Source organism: Schistocerca nitens, chromosome 4, assembly GCF_023898315.1.
Source record: "Schistocerca nitens isolate TAMUIC-IGC-003100 chromosome 4, iqSchNite1.1, whole genome shotgun sequence".
Classification (NCBI taxonomy): domain Eukaryota; kingdom Metazoa; phylum Arthropoda; class Insecta; order Orthoptera; family Acrididae; genus Schistocerca; species Schistocerca nitens.
Window position 1 is genome coordinate 212189975 of NC_064617.1, and position 17309 is coordinate 212207283.

Sequence of the window (17309 nt, forward strand, 5' to 3'; positions counted from 1 at the left end):
GTATAAGTCCAATTCACATTGGGCATCACGTAACATCACTTCACGTGAATTCACGTCACATTAAGATATTTAACAATGCGTTTCAGATGTTGGAATTCACACATGGCGTCAACGGAGCGTCAAGTTACATCATGAAACATCAAGGTTTCTCGGGAAGAAAGTTTTGACGGTATTCTGTCTGTTAACAACGTTAACCTACTTTCGCAGTGCTCACTCATATTATAGTAGTGTCTTCCGTGCTTTTGTGCCTTCTAAATGGTTTTTTTATGTTTTTCTGTGGCTGTTCGCAAATGTTCAATGACGCTTCGATATTTTTTCTATCGAGTGTTCTTACACAAGCGACGTCAGATATATGAAAGGGAGAAATTATTTATGTTTTACAACAACAGAACAGAGCTGACGCCCACAATGTACTGGGTGATCAAAAAGTCAGTATAAATTTGAAAACTTAATAAACCACGGAATAATGTAGATAGAGAGGTAAAAATTGACCAACATGCTTGTAATGACATGGGGTTTTATTAGAACAAAAAAAAAAAAAAGGTTCACAAAATGACGCGTGAAAGATCTCCTGCGCGCGTCGTTTGGTGATGATCATATGCTCAGCTGCCACTTACGTCATGCTTGGCCTCCCAGGTCCCCAGACCTCAGTCTGTGCAATTATTGGCTTTGGAGTTACCTGAAGTCTCAAGTGTATCGTGATCGAGCGATATCTCTAGGGATGCTGAAAGACAACATCCGACGCCAATGCCTCACCATAACTCTGGACATGCTTTACAGTGCTGTTCACAACATTATTCCTCGACTACATCAATTGTTGAGGAATGATGGTGGACATATTGAGCATTTCCTGTAAAGAACATCATCTTTGCTTTGTCTTACTTTGTTATGCTAATTATTGCTATTCAGATCAGATGAAGTGCCATCTGTCGGACATTTTTTGAACTTTTGTATTTTTATTTTATTTTATTTTTTATTTTTGTTCTAATAAAACCCCATGTCATTCCAAGCATGTGTGTCAATTTGTACCTCTCTATCTACATTATTCCGTGATTTATTCAATTTTCAAATTTATACTGACTTTTTGATCACCCGGTACATAAATAAGAACGTAAGTTAACGAAGCAATTTCCATCAAATATCGTTTTACGTGTGAAAGTCAGCTTTAAGGAAGGAGAAAAAGTCAGCTGTTTGTGACGTTATTACTTATGTAAAAAAACCATAATGGATAAGGTAGATAGGTTCCAGTTTTCAAATTTATACTGACTTTTTGATCACCCGGTACATAAATAAAAACGTAAGTTAACGAAGCAATTTCCATCAAATATCGTTTTACGTGTGAAAGTCAGCTTTAAGGAAGGAGAAAAAGTCAGCTGTTTGTGACGTTATTACTTATGTAAAAAAACCATAATGGATAAGGTAGATAGGTTCCATTAATTCCTTTATAGTTGCTATTTGAGATGGTTGTATGTATATAGTTTCCATAGCAAATTAATGTCGATGTTTTGAAACATTGTTTCAGTTCTCATCCCTTTAACAAACAAAACTGATCAAAAACGTAAGGTATGAAGTTTGCTTTGGCCATTAATAAAAGTTCTCGTTTTTAGTTCCTCACTTCCAATACTTTACGCTGACATTTGGTGTCACATATGGTGACTCATAACCTCACTTTCACCGTTAATTGCTGGACTAAGCAAATTAATGTAACGTTACATGACGTAACAGGCTGTGTAAATGCACAGTGACGTGACAGTGCCATTCCGCGATGCCTGTTCAGTTTGATCATCAAAGCCAAGAGCCTGCTTTATTCCAAGTATCAAGCGCAAATTGTTATAGTGTCTACAAAACGCCTAAACCAAATGCACCACATCTACGAAGAGAATCTGGCTGTACTAGCGATACAGTGACCCTCCAAATTTGTTAGCCTTATTATGGATAAACCTACGCCGCCCCGAGATCACGTAACGATGGCTGCAATGTATGTTGACAATACCAAATCGATTCTGCGCATCTGAATGCTCACTCCAGAGATATTCCTTCTCTATAGCAACAACCGAAGATAATCGTGACAATCTGTATAAACCTTCGGTTTACATCTTCGACCATAGATACTAGTAGACTGGCCTTGCTGTGCAGAAGCTATGGGGCTAGTGTGACTCCAACATAAACCACGTGACTGTTGGCAAAACGTGGCGGGATTACAAATCAGCGGTCTGCCATCCTATGTTTGTATCGGATTTTCCCCACATTTCTCAATTGACTTCCAAACGCTCCAACAAAAACTACTTTTTATTTTCGAAAAATTATGCCAGAACTACATTTGACTTGAAATTTGTTCAAAGTACCATTTATAAAATCTAACAAATATATCGAACGCCACTCTGGTGGGCAGCAGGACGAAATTACTATAAACTATCAATTATAGTAAAATGTCGTTAAAATTCTTTTAAACAGTAAGAGTGGGCTCGTGTCAAAACTTTAAACATTGTATTCGCCACGTTTCGAGCTCAAGTCACTTATAAAAGAAAATGGGCTATGGGAATGTTGTCAACTATAGGTGTCAAAATTGTTTACTTTAGGAGCAGGTCCATTTTAGAGTATCAATTTTAGGTGCACTTCAAAGGTTCAGTTCCCACTATTTTTACAAAAGTTTAAACTATCAGTTTAAAAAAAATGATATTTTAGATGAAAGGTGAGACTTTGAAGTTTCAGAAAATAATTTTGGAGCCTAGGTTTAAAAATGTAAGACACCGTAAATACAAATTATAGATATACATTGTAAATAATAACTAACCTATCAAAACACTTCTCTGCGAAGTGCTTCGAGCAAGGGCGCGTATGTGCAAACGGCTTAAAGTTTTTCCGTTTCAGGGCCTGTATCCAAAGCTGCCTTCGGTTTTCATCCTTACGGAACCTATGAGTAGGAACGAGAAACGACTATGCTTACTTCTGTAACCGAATTATCACAGATACTTTCCAAAATGTAATATGAGTCTGACTTTCCAGGCATCACTTTCAACACTTTAATTTACGTGATACTCTATTTCAAGTGAAAAAAACATATAAAAGTTACTTCAGCAGATTTCAATAAACGCATCTGCACTATCATAGAAACACTTACACGTGAAATGTAATGCCATTTCCCCGACTAAACGCTGAGTACAGCCATAAGCGCAACACGAAACAACCATGTTTTGCCAACATTCACGTGACTTCAGCCCAGAGATGTTGGAGCCACGAAAATGACGTCAGGGCCAGTCTATTATATTTATGGTCGAAGGTTTACATGCGACACAATACTCTGGAAGAATTTCTGAAACCGTTTTTCACTGTCGCGTTTACATGTGAAGACCCTGGAACGGATTTACTAGCCCAATCAAACATGGCGCCTGGAAAACAGCTGATATAGTTGATGATTTAGTCAGCACAACCGCTGTTTCTCTTGAATTAGACGAGATGTAATCAGCTTCAGTCTAATATTTCTACTTATCCTTCACTGTACAAAAAGCCACTCCTTATTAGCAGAAAATTTTTAAAAACAAGACTAAAATTGACAGCCAAAGCACATTTCAAAACCACTTGCGTTTATACGGGAGCGAAAATCGATAGCGATATTGAAACACTGGCAACAAGAAGCTGATTTCCAGAATCGACTTCGAACTGTTTACATGACCACTCAGAAGCAGTATTGGGAAATCGGTTTACGAAGCCCAGTGTTGGGAGCTCCCTGTAAATGGGGTGTATGTTGACAACACAAAATCGATTCTGCGCTTCTGAGTGCTCACTCCAGAGATATGTCTACTCTATGGCAACAACCAAAGATAATCGTGACAATCGCTGTTCATCTGTATAAGCCTTGTAAATATACGAGGGCTATTCGGAAAGTTAGGAACGTTAGGTCGCGAAATGGAAACCACAGTGAAAATCAAAACTGTTTTATTTGCAACGGTTAGCTACAGCTTCCAGCTACTTCTCTACACAGTCGCCGCTTAGACATAGACATCTGTTGTAGCAACTTTTCAATTCCCTTGTTATAGAACACAGCCGCCAGTGCTTTTCGACCATTTTCTACTCTGTGTGTGTGTGTGTGTGTGTGTTGGGGTTTATGGGCGCTCAACATCGAGGTCATCAGCGCCCTGACACACATTAAAAGGAACGAATGTGGACAGACCTAAGAAAACTGAAGCACACACGCAAAGAAAGCAGGAAAAGAAAGAAAATGCTACATAAGAAAGTAAAACCGAAGGAAAGGGAAAACATAGCAACAACAATGCCACTGAAATTGTCACTGGCTGGCTACTTACATAAAATATGGGCGAGCTTGTCACACAGTGAGCAAATTAAAATCCTCTCCCTCAAATCTTTGTAAAAACATTTGACATGGCACAGAACTTTAAAACTTTAACCACATTCGTCCGAGTGTTGCCTAAAAGAGTTGGCAGGTCCGCTGGCAAGTCAGCCGCGGCCCGCTGGTCAGAAAATAAAACGCAATCCAATGGAACGTGGCGCACAGTGACCTGAACGCCGCAAGCACCACACATTGGAGGGGCCTCTCGCCGGAGCAGGAAGCCATGCGTCATAGGGCTGTGGCCTATTCGAAGCCGAGTGAGGAGAACCTCGTCCCGTCGATGGGGCTGAAAGGAAGTACACCACACACGCGTTGTGGGCTTGACTATACGGAGCTTATTGTCAGTCACTTCCAGCCACTCATCCTCCCACCGACACATGACCCGTGAGCTCAACAGCGAGGTGAGTGCGTGCAAGGGGATAGCACACGGAGATACGTGTGGATCGAGACACGCCTCCTTGGCTGCGAGATCTGCCCTTTCATTTCCAGCAATGCCGACATGCCCCGGAACCCAGCAGAAAGCTACAACCTTCCCCAGTCGCTGTAGTGGGAGGAGATTTTCTACTCTGGACTGCAGCTCGTTGTCTGTGCCAAAGTATTGTCTTCATAGTCATCAGTTCATTTAAGCAGAGATGAACCTCAGGAGTCGCCAATTACAGGCTGCAGGAGCATCTTCATTGCCCCTGCAGAGTGCGGCCGAAGATTGCCGTCAAGAACGAATGCATGACAGTTATGTTATGTGGATTGCATAGCTTCAGCCGAAATCTTTCCCCAGGCCTTCATACTTGGCGGGAGACGCTAATTTCTAGCCATCTTTACGTTCCCACTGTGACTTCAGAACTGAAAAAAGCGACATTATGCGATCGACGGGCATACTAGACACAGCGTCCAACGCATCTGTGCAAAGCTTCATCAGATTTTCACTGTATTTTCCGTTTCGCGACCGATCATTTCTTACTTTCGAATAACCCTCCTATAACGTCGTAAGAGTAGAACTGTCAAACTGCAAACCATAATTAACGTATTAATTTCAATATATTTTTGTCATTCACCGTCTAATCAAAACATTGACAGTTGCCAGACGGTTCACTAACGCTGTTTGGACGACACATCATTCTAGACATGAGTGCAATACAATCATTTTAACATAAATGACGTTCACATTTCATCTACATCTACATTTATACTCCGCAAGCCACCCAAAGGTGTGTGGCGGAGGGCACTTTACGTGCCACTGTCATTACCTCCCTTTCCTGTTCCAGTCGCGTATGGTTCGCGGGAAGAACGACTGCCGGAAAGCCTCCGTGCGCGCTCGAATCTCTCTAATTTTACATTCGTGATCTCCTCGGGAGTTATAAGTCGGGGGAAGCAATATATTCGGTACCTCATCCTCTCGAAACCTGGACAGCAAGCTACACCGCGATGCAGAGCGCCTCTCTTGCAGAGTCTGCCACTTGAGTTTGCTGAACATCTCCGTAACGCTATCACGCTTACCAAATAACCCTGAGACGAAACGCGCCGCTCTTCTTTGAATCTTCTCTATCTCCTCTGTCAATCCGACCTGGTACGGATCCCACACTGATGAGCAATACTCAAGTATAGGTCGAACGAGTGTATTGTAAGCCACCTCCTTTGCTGATGGACTACATTTTCTAAGGACTCTCCCAATGAATTTGAACCTGGCACCCGCCTTACCAACAATTGATTTTATATGATCATTCCACTTCCAATCGTTCCGTACGCATACTCCCAGATATTTTACAGAAGTAACTGCTACCAGTGTTTGTTCCGCAATGGAAAATGTAAGTTACCAGAACAATAATTGCAATACTGTTTTCTTATGTACGGATACATTTAGTGCAGTAGTTTAGTCCTTTTAAAAACTGTTGTGTAGAGTGGGCATACAGTAAAGGCTGTCCTTCCTACCAACTGCATCGACATAACGTTTCTTTTATTTCTGTTGAAGGTAGGCGAAATGCTACACAGGCAGCGGAACTGTACATAGAGTGATATCCTGACGAGAACCCACTTCCCGATGGATGTTTTCTCGTCTTGTTGCGATGGTTCAGGAAATGGGAAGTTTCAACCCATAACAACGCAATCGTCGTAGCACTCGCACAGACAAAGCTGCCGAAGTTAACTGTTCTCGCTTCTGTCGCTATGAATCCACATGTGAGCACATAACAGCTTGAACACGAAATTGGCATTCCTAAAACCAGTGTACATCGTCTTCTTACACGTCACCGGTTCCATCCTTACCATATACACCTACATCAAGAATTGCATGGGAATTATTCCCAGAATCGTGTACAGTTCTGTCAGTGGGCCCAGCAGCAAATCCTCACCAAACCAAACTTCTTCTCCAATGTTATATTTACCGATGAATGTTCCTTCTCAAACAAAGGAGAAGTAAATACAAGGAACATGCATTATTGGTCCAGCAACAACCCACGATGGCTGAGACAGGTGGAACATCAGCGTCAATAGAGAGTTAACGTCTGGTTTGGGATGCTTGGTACTACAATTATTGGCCCTTATATCATCAATGGTAGTCTAAAGGGCACAACATATGCCAGCTTCCTCAGACAAATTCTTCCTCCTCTACTGGATGAAGTGTCGCTACGAACCAGAATGCTTATGTGGTATCAACACGATGGATGTCCAGCACATAATGCCTTGCATGCATGTCGTGTTCTGAACCGAAGTTATCCTGCCAGATGGATTGGTCGAGGACAAACAGTTACTTGACCTGCTTGGTCTCCTGATTTAAATCCACTGGACTTTTTTCTTTGGGGATGCATTAAAGACGTTGTCTATCGCGATATTCCAACAACGCCAGAGGACATGCAGGAATGTATGATGCTTGCTTGTAATTCTCTTCAGCAGGCAGCACCAGAAGCAGTAAATAATTATTTCATTCAATGAGTGCACCAGTGTATCAGTGTCCAGGGTCAGCGCTCTGAGCACCTTTGAATGTTCGACTCCTGGGCAGTGGTACAGGAGAGTCAAAGTCGATTTTGTGTTATGTTTTTACATGGTTTTCATTTGTTTTCTGACAACTTCAGCAAGTGCACAAGTTTGTGATACACGATCTCGCCAAAATTGAAATCTCAGGTACTTGGCAGTGGCAAAAAACGCCGAAACAGTCTGTCTTTAGTGAGGATTAATTATTATAATAGCTATGGTGTGGGTTCCTGTAGTCATGTCCTAGTTCATGAACCACAGGCAACGTATGAGTGGCCAAGTAAGTGGTCCCGACAGTCGGGATACCATTTACTTTGGAAGAAGGCTGGGCATCTCGGACATATTCTGGGTCGTGGTCACCTTTGTGCTCATACGGCAAAGACTATCAAATCCACCAGTTAGTCCCTCAACCGTTAGGGGTAAAACCCAATGGGACCCGGGGCATGTAAGGCTAGCAACCTGCTTCCCTGGTACTTTAAATATGATGCTGGCAACAATCAGAGCAAAATGCCTCCGACCTTTGGAGGTGACGGAGTCCTATCTCTAACTGACAGACTAGGGACTCCTAAGATACGACTTGGCAAACAAATGGTAATGAGATGGGGAGCTGTTAATATCAATGGGGGCTACTCTGGGAAGAAGGTAGAGCTGGCAGAGGCTGCAAGTAAGATGGGGCTGGACGTTTTAGCTGTTAGTGACATTCGGGTAAGGGGTGAGAAAGAAGAGGAAGTGGGAGAATACTAGGTCTACCTGCCAGGAGTCAAAGCAGGAATAGCACAATGGGGTGTAGGGCTTTACATCAGGAAAGAAATGGAACCCAGCATAGTTGCAATAAGGTATGTAAACGAACGACTGATGTGGATAGATTTGACAATGTCTAGCAAGAAAATTGGAATTGTGTCAGTATATTCGCATTGTGAAGGGACAGATCAAGATAAGATGGATAGTTTTTATGAGGCACTCAGTGATGTAGTTGTTACAGTAAAGAACAAGGACAGTGTTCTGCCCATGGGGGATTTTAATGCCAGGATTGGAAATCGAACAGAAGGGTATGAAAAGGTTATGGGTAAATTTGGAGAGGATATGGAGGCCAACAGGAACGGGAAACAACTCTTGGATTTCTGTGCCAGTATGGGCTTAGTAATCACAAACTCCTTTTTTAAACATAAGAACATTCACCGGTATACTTGGGAAGGCAGGGGAACCAGATCTGTCATTGACTATATAATAACAGATCAGGAATTCAGGAAGGCTGTGATGGACACACGTGTATTCAGGGGATTCTTTGATGACACTGATCATTATTTAATCTGCAGTGAAATTGGGATTGTGAGGCCGAAAGTGCAGGAGGTCAGGTCCATATGTTGGAGGATAAGAGTGGAGAAACTTCTGGATAAGGAAATCAGGCACAAGTACATAACAGCGATCTCAGAAAGGTACCAGTTAGTTGAATGTAGTCAATTACAGTCATTGGAAAAGGAATGGACAAGGTACAGGGACACAGTACTAGAAGTGGCTAAAGAATGTCTTGGAACAGTAGTGTGTAAAAGTAGGATGAAGCAAACAGCTTGGTGGAATGACACAGTCAAGGCAGCCTGTAAAAGGAAAAAGAAGGCGTATCAAAAATGGATACATAAACTCAGGTAGACAGAGAAAGATATGTTGAAGAAAGAAACAAAGCCAAAGAAATAATTGCAGCATCCAAGAAGAAATCTTTGGAAGACTTTGGAAACAGGTTGGAGACTATGGGTCAAGCTGCTGGAAAACCATTCCGGAGTGTAATTAGCAGTCTGCGAAAGGGAGGTAAGAAGGAAATGACAAGTATTTTGGACAGGTCAGGAAAACTGCTGGTGAATCCTGTGGATGCCTTGGGCAGATGGAGGGAATATTTTGAAGAGTTCCTCAATGTAGGTGAAAATACGATCAGTAATGTTTCAGATTTCGAGGTAGAATGAGATAGGAATGATGATGGAAATAGGATCACATTTGAGGAAGTGGAGAAAATGGTCAATAGATTGCAGTGCAATAAAGCAGCTAGGTTGGATGAAATTAAGTCGGAACTCATCAAATACAGTGGAATTTCAGGTCTTAAATGGCTACACATGATAATTGAAATGGCCTGGGAGTCAGGACAGGTTCCATCAGACTGGACAAAAGCAATAATCACACCAATCTTTAAACATGGAAACAGAAAAGATTGTAACAACTACAGAGGTATCTCTTTAATCAGCGTTGTGGGTAAAATCTTCTCCGGTATTGTTGAAAGGAAAGTGCGAGTATTAGTTGAGGACCAACTGGATGAAAATCAGTGTGGGTTTAGGCCTCTTAGAGGTTGTCAGGACCAGATCTTCAGCTCACGGCAAATAATGGAGAAGTGTTATGAGTGGAACAGGGAATTGTACCTATGCTTTATAGATCTAGAAAACGCATATGACCGGGTTCCTAGGAGAAAGTTATTGTCTGTTCTACGAGATTATGGAATAGGAGGCAAATTTTGCAATGTATAGTCAGGCAGCGGTTAGAGTTGACGGTAAATTGAGTTCATGGTTCAGAGTAGTTTCAGGGGTAAGACAAGACTGCAACCTGTCTCCACTGTTGTTGATATTATTATGGATCATATGTTGAAAACAATAGACTGGCTGGGTGAGATTAAGATATGTGAACACAAAATAAGCAGTCTTGCATATGCGGATGACTTAGTTGTGATGGCAGATTCGATTGAAAGTTTGCAAAGTAATATTTCAGAGCTAGATCAGAAATGTAAGGACTATGGTATGAAGATTAGCATCTCCAAAACGAAAGTAATGTCAGTGGGAAAGAAATATAAACGGATTGAGTGCCAAATAGGAGGAACAAACTTAGAACAGGTGGACGGTTTCAAGTACTTAGGATGCATATTCTCACAGGATGGCAACATAGTGAAAGAACTGGAAGTAGGGTGTAGCAAAGCTAATGCAGTGAGCGCTCAGCTACGATCTACTCTCTTCTGCAAGAAGGAAGTCAGTACCAAGACTAAGTTATCTGTGCACCGTTCAATCTTTCGACCAACTTTGTTGTATGGGAGCGAAAGCTGGGTGGATTCAGGTTACCTTATCAACAAGGTTGAGGTTACGGATATGAAAGTAGCTAGGATGATTGCAGGTACTAGTAGATGGGAACAATGGCAGGAGGGTGTCCACAATTAGGAAATCAAAGAAAAACTGGGAATGAACTCTATAGATGTAGCAGTCAGGGCGAACACGCTTAGATGGTGGGGTCATGTTACAAGCATGGGAGAAGCAGGGTTACCCAAGAGACTCATGGGTTCAGCAGTAGAGGGTAGGAAGAGTCGGGGCAGACCAAGGAGAAGGTACCTGGATTCGGTTAAGAATGATTTTGAAGTAATAGGTTTAACATCAGAAGAGGCTCCAATGTTAGCACTGAACAGGGGATCATGGAGGAATTTTATAAAGGGACTATGGTCCAGACTGAACGCTGAAAGGCATAATCAGTCTTAAATGATGATGATGATGATCATGATCATGATGCTATTGTGGTGCAACTTTCTGATAAATCCTTACTTGTCCTCTGTGTTCTGCATGTCGTTACCAGTCCCTCTGTGCAACTGCTGCATACCGGCGATTTTTTCGTCAAGTTCGTCTGTCTGTGTGTCCCTCACACCGTCTAATCGAAACATTGACAGGTGTCAGACGGTTCACTAACGATGTTTGGACGACACATCATTCTAGACATGAGTACAATACAATCATTTTAACATAAATGACGTTCACATTTATACACGATCTCGCCAAAATTGAAATCGCAGGTACTTGGCAATGGCAACAAATGCCGAAACAGTCAGTCTTTAGTGAGGATTAATTATTATAAGTAGCTATTCTGGTGCAACTTTCTGATAAATCCTTACTTGTCTTCTGTGTTGTGCCTGTCGTTACTAGTCCCTCTGTGCAAGTGCTGCATACCGGCGATTTTTTCGTCAAGTTCGTCTGTCTGTGTGTCCCTCACGCAACCACGATCTTTTGGGGTCTGCGAGACGACGATTATAGGAGCGTCCGCAGACCATCTGGCGCCCGGTCTAATGGGAAGCGCTCCGCAACGCAGCGGCTGTGACGCAGACCTGAGCTGTCCTCAGGGAGAGGTGGCCGGGCCGTGTCGTTGTGAAAGATGGTTCCCGGCCGACGTCTCCCCACGGCCAGGCTCCCCGTGATTTACCTCGCTGTCGCCCCGCCGGAAGGGTTGAATTCACGTCAGACTTCGTAATAAAACTTCCATTGAGCCAAGTTTAATTGGTTATCTAGTGTGTGAAACGGCCTTTTGTCGTGAATTTCGAGTGATTAAACTTAACCAGCTGCGAGAAGATTGGGTTAAGAGTCGGGTGAGGGTGGAAGGGCTGGAGGAGGGGGAGGGAGGGAGGGGGCGCAGATGGGTTGACAGGGGCGTTCCGGGCCTGAGGTAGGAGAACGAGACGATAAGTTCCTTCAGGCTCCGAGAGAAACTCAAAGTCATTCTCAATTAGCTATCATAACAGCGCTGAATGGTCGCTCCTCGCTCACGAAACGTGAAATTCCGTGATGGCCGTGCGTAATACAGTTCTTAATTTCCGCCCCTTTGTGCGCCGGTCTTTACATCGTTGGTATTAGAAAAGGGACGCCACACATTAATGAAAGATCGACGCTTGCTACCGAAAGATTAGTAACAGGCTTATCGAAACATAATATTTAACAATTACAGCAGTACAGCACGTGAACGCATCTTAATTACATTGTGTGATTTGCGGAAAATTCGAATTCGTCCAGTACTGCATAGGGTTGGGGAGCTTTTTTTTCTATGTAAATGAGGATGCGTCGCGCTACAATGAGTACCGAGCCTTTTTGTACGCTAAGCAGACACCCGAAAGAAGCTTTCAGCTATCAACCCATTGCTCTTCTTTTTGCGTCCTTTATCCCTGGAACGCTTTATTTCCAACACAGTGCTACAAGAAAATGTAGGTATAGTTGCTCCTCCTGCTGACCTTCTTCCCTGATGAACCGGAGGACATAAAAAGAACAAGAACAGCTGCATAGTACTGTGTTAATCTCACTCTTAAGTTTATATTTCAAATTACTTTCTTCAAAGAATGTTTTTAACACGTTTTATGTCGCTTTCTTGTCTATTTGGGCGGTAGCGATTGAAAGAAATTTGACGATACGTCCCGGACATCTATATTCTTGTTATACACTCCTGGAAATGGAAAAAAGAACACATTGACACCGGTGTGTCAGACCCACCATACTTGCTCCGGACACTGCGAGAGGGCTGTACAAGCAATGATCACACGCACGGCACAGCGGACACACCAGGAACCGCGGTGTTGGCCGTCGAATGGCGCTAGCTGCGCAGCATTTGTGCACCGCCGCCGTCAGTGTCAGCCAGTTTGCCGTGGCATACGGAGCTCCATCGCAGTCTTTAACACTGGTAGCATGCCGCGACAGCGTGGACGTGAACCGTATGTGCAGTTGACGGACTTTGAGCGAGGGCGTATAGTGGGCATGCGGGAGGCCGGGTGGACGTACCGCCGAATTGCTCAACACGTGGGGCGTGAGGTCTCCACAGTACATCGATGTTGTCGCCAGTGGTCGGCGGAAGGTGCACGTGCCCGTCGACCTGGGACCGGACCGCAGCGACGCACGGATGCACGCCAAGACCGTAGGATCCTACGCAGTGCCGTAGGGGACCGCACCGCCACTTCCCAGCAAATTAGGGACACTGTTGCTCCTGGGGTATCGGCGAGGACCATTCGCAACCGTCTCCATGAAGCTGGGCTACGGTCCCGCACACCGTTAGGCCGTCTTCCGCTCACGCCCCAACATCGTGCAGCCCGCCTCCAGTGGTGTCGCGACAGGCGTGAATGGAGGGACGAATGGAGACGTGTCGTCTTCAGCGATGAGAGTCGCTTCTGCCTTGGTGCCAATGATGGTCGTATGCGTGTTTGGCGCCGTGCAGGTAAGCGCCACAATCAGGCCTGCATACGACTGAGGCACACAGGGCCAACACCCGGCATCATGGTGTGGGGAGCGATCTGCTACACTGGCCGTACACCACTGGTGATCGTCGAGGGGACACTGAATAGTCCACGGTACATCCAAACCGTCATCGAACCCATCGTTCTACCATTCCTAGACCGGCAAGGGAACTTGCTGTTCCAACAGGACAATGCACGTCCGCATGTATCCCGTGCCACCCAACGTGCTCTAGAAGGTGTAAGTCAACTACCCTGGCCAGCAAGATCTCCGGATCTGTCCCCCATTGAGCATGTTTGGGACTGGATGAAGCGTCGTCTCACGCGGTCTGCACGTCCAGCACGAACGCTGGTCCAACTGAGGCGCCAGGTGGAAATGGCATGGCAAGCCGTTCCACAGGACTACATCCAGCATCTCTACGATCGTCTCCATGGGAGAATAGCAGCCTGCATTGCTGCGAAAGGTGGATATACACTGTACTAGTGCCGACATTGTGCATGCTCTGTTGCCTGTGTCTATGTGCCTGTGGTTCTGTCAGTGTGATCATGTGATGTATCTGACCCCAGGAATGTGTCAATAAAGTTTCCCCTTCCTGGGACAATGAATTCACGGTGTTCTTATTTCAATTTCCAGGAGTGTAGTTCTAAGTTCTAGGGGACTGATGACCTCAGATGCTAAGTCCCATAGTGCTCAGAGCCATTTGAACCATTTTTGAACTAAATCACCCAATCTTAATGACTTGTAAAATGTCTGTTATTATTTGCAGCAACGGATGAAACGTAGCAGTTATCATCCACATAGTTTGATAATTCTATGGCAGCTAATTGTCAATGAATTGCTTCAGCTGCATATGGCATGCCTAAAGTTAGTTGTGGATTCCCTTACCCGCTGAATTGAGGCCGTTATTAACGACAGAGGCCAGTATACATAGCGGCATACCTCCTAGGGCTAGCTAATTTTTTTTGTCTGGTGTGCTTACTAGTGCCATTTGCAAAAAGCGCAGTGTGAGGAAAAGAGAACTTTACATTTTAAAAAACTCAAATAAATGGAACGGAACAACTTACTCGTTCTAGGTACCTATATGCGTAGTACGCAAGCTACCAATGGCGCGTGCCGGAGGGTGTCCTGTACCACTTCTAGTCACTTCCTTTCCTGTTCCACTTGCAAACAGAGCGAAGGAAAATTGATAGCCTTTACACTTCCATATGGCCCCTTATTTCTTTTATCTTCACTGTCCTTACGCGAAATGTATGTAAGATACAGTACAATCGTTCTACAGACCGCTTCAAATGCCAGTTCTCTAATGTTTCTCAATAACGTTCCTCGAAAAGAACGCCGCATTCCCTGCAGGGATTACCATTTGAGCTCCCAAAGCATCCCCGTTATACTCGCGTGTTCTTGTTCTACCCTATCAGTGATAAACCGTTTCTGAACTGCTTCAGTCCCTTCCTTGAAACTGACCTGATGCGAACCGAAGAAACACTCTAGCAATACTCAAGAATGGGTCACAATAGTGTTCTATACGCTGTCTCCTTTACAGATGAACCACACGTTCCTAAAATTCTCCCAATAAGCCGAAGTCGATCATTCGCCTTCCCTACTACAATCCTTAAATGCTCGCTCCATTTCATATCGCTTTGCAGTGTTACGTCACGACGTGACTGTGTCAAGCAGTACACTACTAATTATACATTCCAACATTACAAGGTTATTTTTCCACCTCATCCGCACTGACTTACATTCTTCTACGCTTAGAGCAAGCTGTCATTCAGCACACTAACTAAAAATTTATTCTAACTCATCTTGTGCCCTCCAAATTGATTCAACGACGACACCTTTATATACTCCACAGCATCTTCAGCAAACAGCCGCAGATTGATGCTCACCCTGTCCTTCAGATTATTTATGTACGAGGGGCGTTCAGAAAGTAAGCTCCGATCGGTCGCGAAATGGAAACGACTTTGAAAATCCGATAAAGCTTTGCACAGATGTGTTGGGTAGTGTCTCTAGTATAACCCCAGTTAGCATCACGTCGCTCTTCTCATTTCTGAGCTCGCAGTGAGTGCGTAAAGATGTCTAGAAAATAGTGTCTGCCGCCAAGTACGAGGGCCTGGTGAGAAATTTCGCCTGAAGCTATGCAGCTAACATTACATAACTGTCGTGCTGTTTCTTCTTCAAGACAATTCTCAGCCGCATTCTGCAGGGGCAATGAAGATGCTCCTGCATCGTTTTCAAATGGAAATGTGAGATTACCCACAATACAATCCGCAATTATCTCCCCCTGAGTTTCATCTCTGGTCACATGAACCGCTGTCTTTGAAGACAACATTTTGACACAGACAACGAGGTGTAGGCCAGCGTGGAGAATTGGCGGAAAGCACTGGCGGCTGCCTTCTATGATGAGGCTATTGAAAAGTTGGTACAACGCTATGACAAAAGTCTAAGTCAGAACGGCGACTACGTAGAGAAGTAGCTGAAAGGTGTAGCTAATTGTTACAAGTAAAACATTTCTGATGTTCACTGTGGTTTCAATTTGGCAATCAATCGGAGCTTACTTTCTGAACCGGCCTCGTATAAAGACAATAACAGCGGTCCTGTCACACTTCCCTGCGGTACTCATGATGATCTGCTTGTCTCTGGCGAACGCTCGCCGTCGAGGACGACATGTTGGGTTCTATTAGTGAAGAAGTCTTCGAGACACTCACTTGTCTGAGGACCTCTTCCGTATGATCATACCTTCATTAACAGTCTGCAGTGGAGAACCATGTCAAACACTTCCCCGAAAAGGAGGAATATGCAGTTCGCTTGTTGCCCTTCATCCATGATCCACAGGATATCATGTGAAAAAGCCGCAAGCTGAGTTTCGCAAGAGCTTTCTGAATCCGTGCTGATTTGTGGACAGAGGGACAGAGGCACTTCCGTCTCAGTGAAATTTATTATATTCGAACTAAGAATATGTTCGAGAATTCTACGGCAAACCAACATTAATTATATTGGGTTGTAATTTTGTGGATCCTTTCTCTTACCCTTCCTATACACAGGAGCCACCTGCGCCTTTTTTCAGTCGCGTGGTACTTTGGGCTGGGCACGTTCTTCAAACTTATCCTTTTAATAATCTCTGCAAGTTTTTTTTATGGATTACAGAGACTGGATACGTGGTACTCGAGTCACATGGCAGCGTCGAGGCTACATTCATACCCTTCCCAATATTTTTGCAACACCTCGGTGGTGATGAACTCCACCGCAGCTGCCATTCGTTGTCGTAGCTATGGCACCTGGCTGAAAATGACTTACAAGTTCGTGGCCCCCTACGTCGCTAATGCTGGAATTCAGTATCGTGTTGGCGCAGCCCTAGTCTTGATGACAGCTTCCACTCTCGCAATCAGGCACTGGAATGTTTCTTGGGGAATGGCAGCCCATTCTTCAAGGAGTGCTGCACTGAGGAGAGGTATCGATGTCGATCGTTGAGGCCTGGCACGAAGTCGGCGTTCCAAAACATCCCAAAGGTGTTCTGTAGGATAAAGGTCACGACTCTGTACAGGCCACTCCATTATAGAGATGTTATTGTCGCGTAACCACTCCACCACAGGCCATACATTATGAAGAGGTGCTCGATCGTGTAGAAAGATGCAATCGCCGTCCCCGAATTGCTCTTCAACAATGGGAGGCAAGAAGGAGCTTAAAACATCAATGTGGGCCTGTGCTGTCATAGCGCCACGCAAAACAACAAAGGGTGCAAGCCCCGTCCATGCAAAACAGACCACACCATAACGGCATAACACCACCCACTCCGAATTTCACTGCTGGCACTACAGAGGCTGGAAGATGACGTTCACTCGGCATTCGCCATGCCCACATCCTGCCATTGGATCGCCACATTGTGTACCGTGATTCGTCACAACGTTTTTCCACTGTTCAATCATCCGATGTTTACGCTTCTACCACCAAGCGAAGCGTCGTTTGGCATTTACCGGCGTGATGTGTGCCTTACGAGCAGCCGC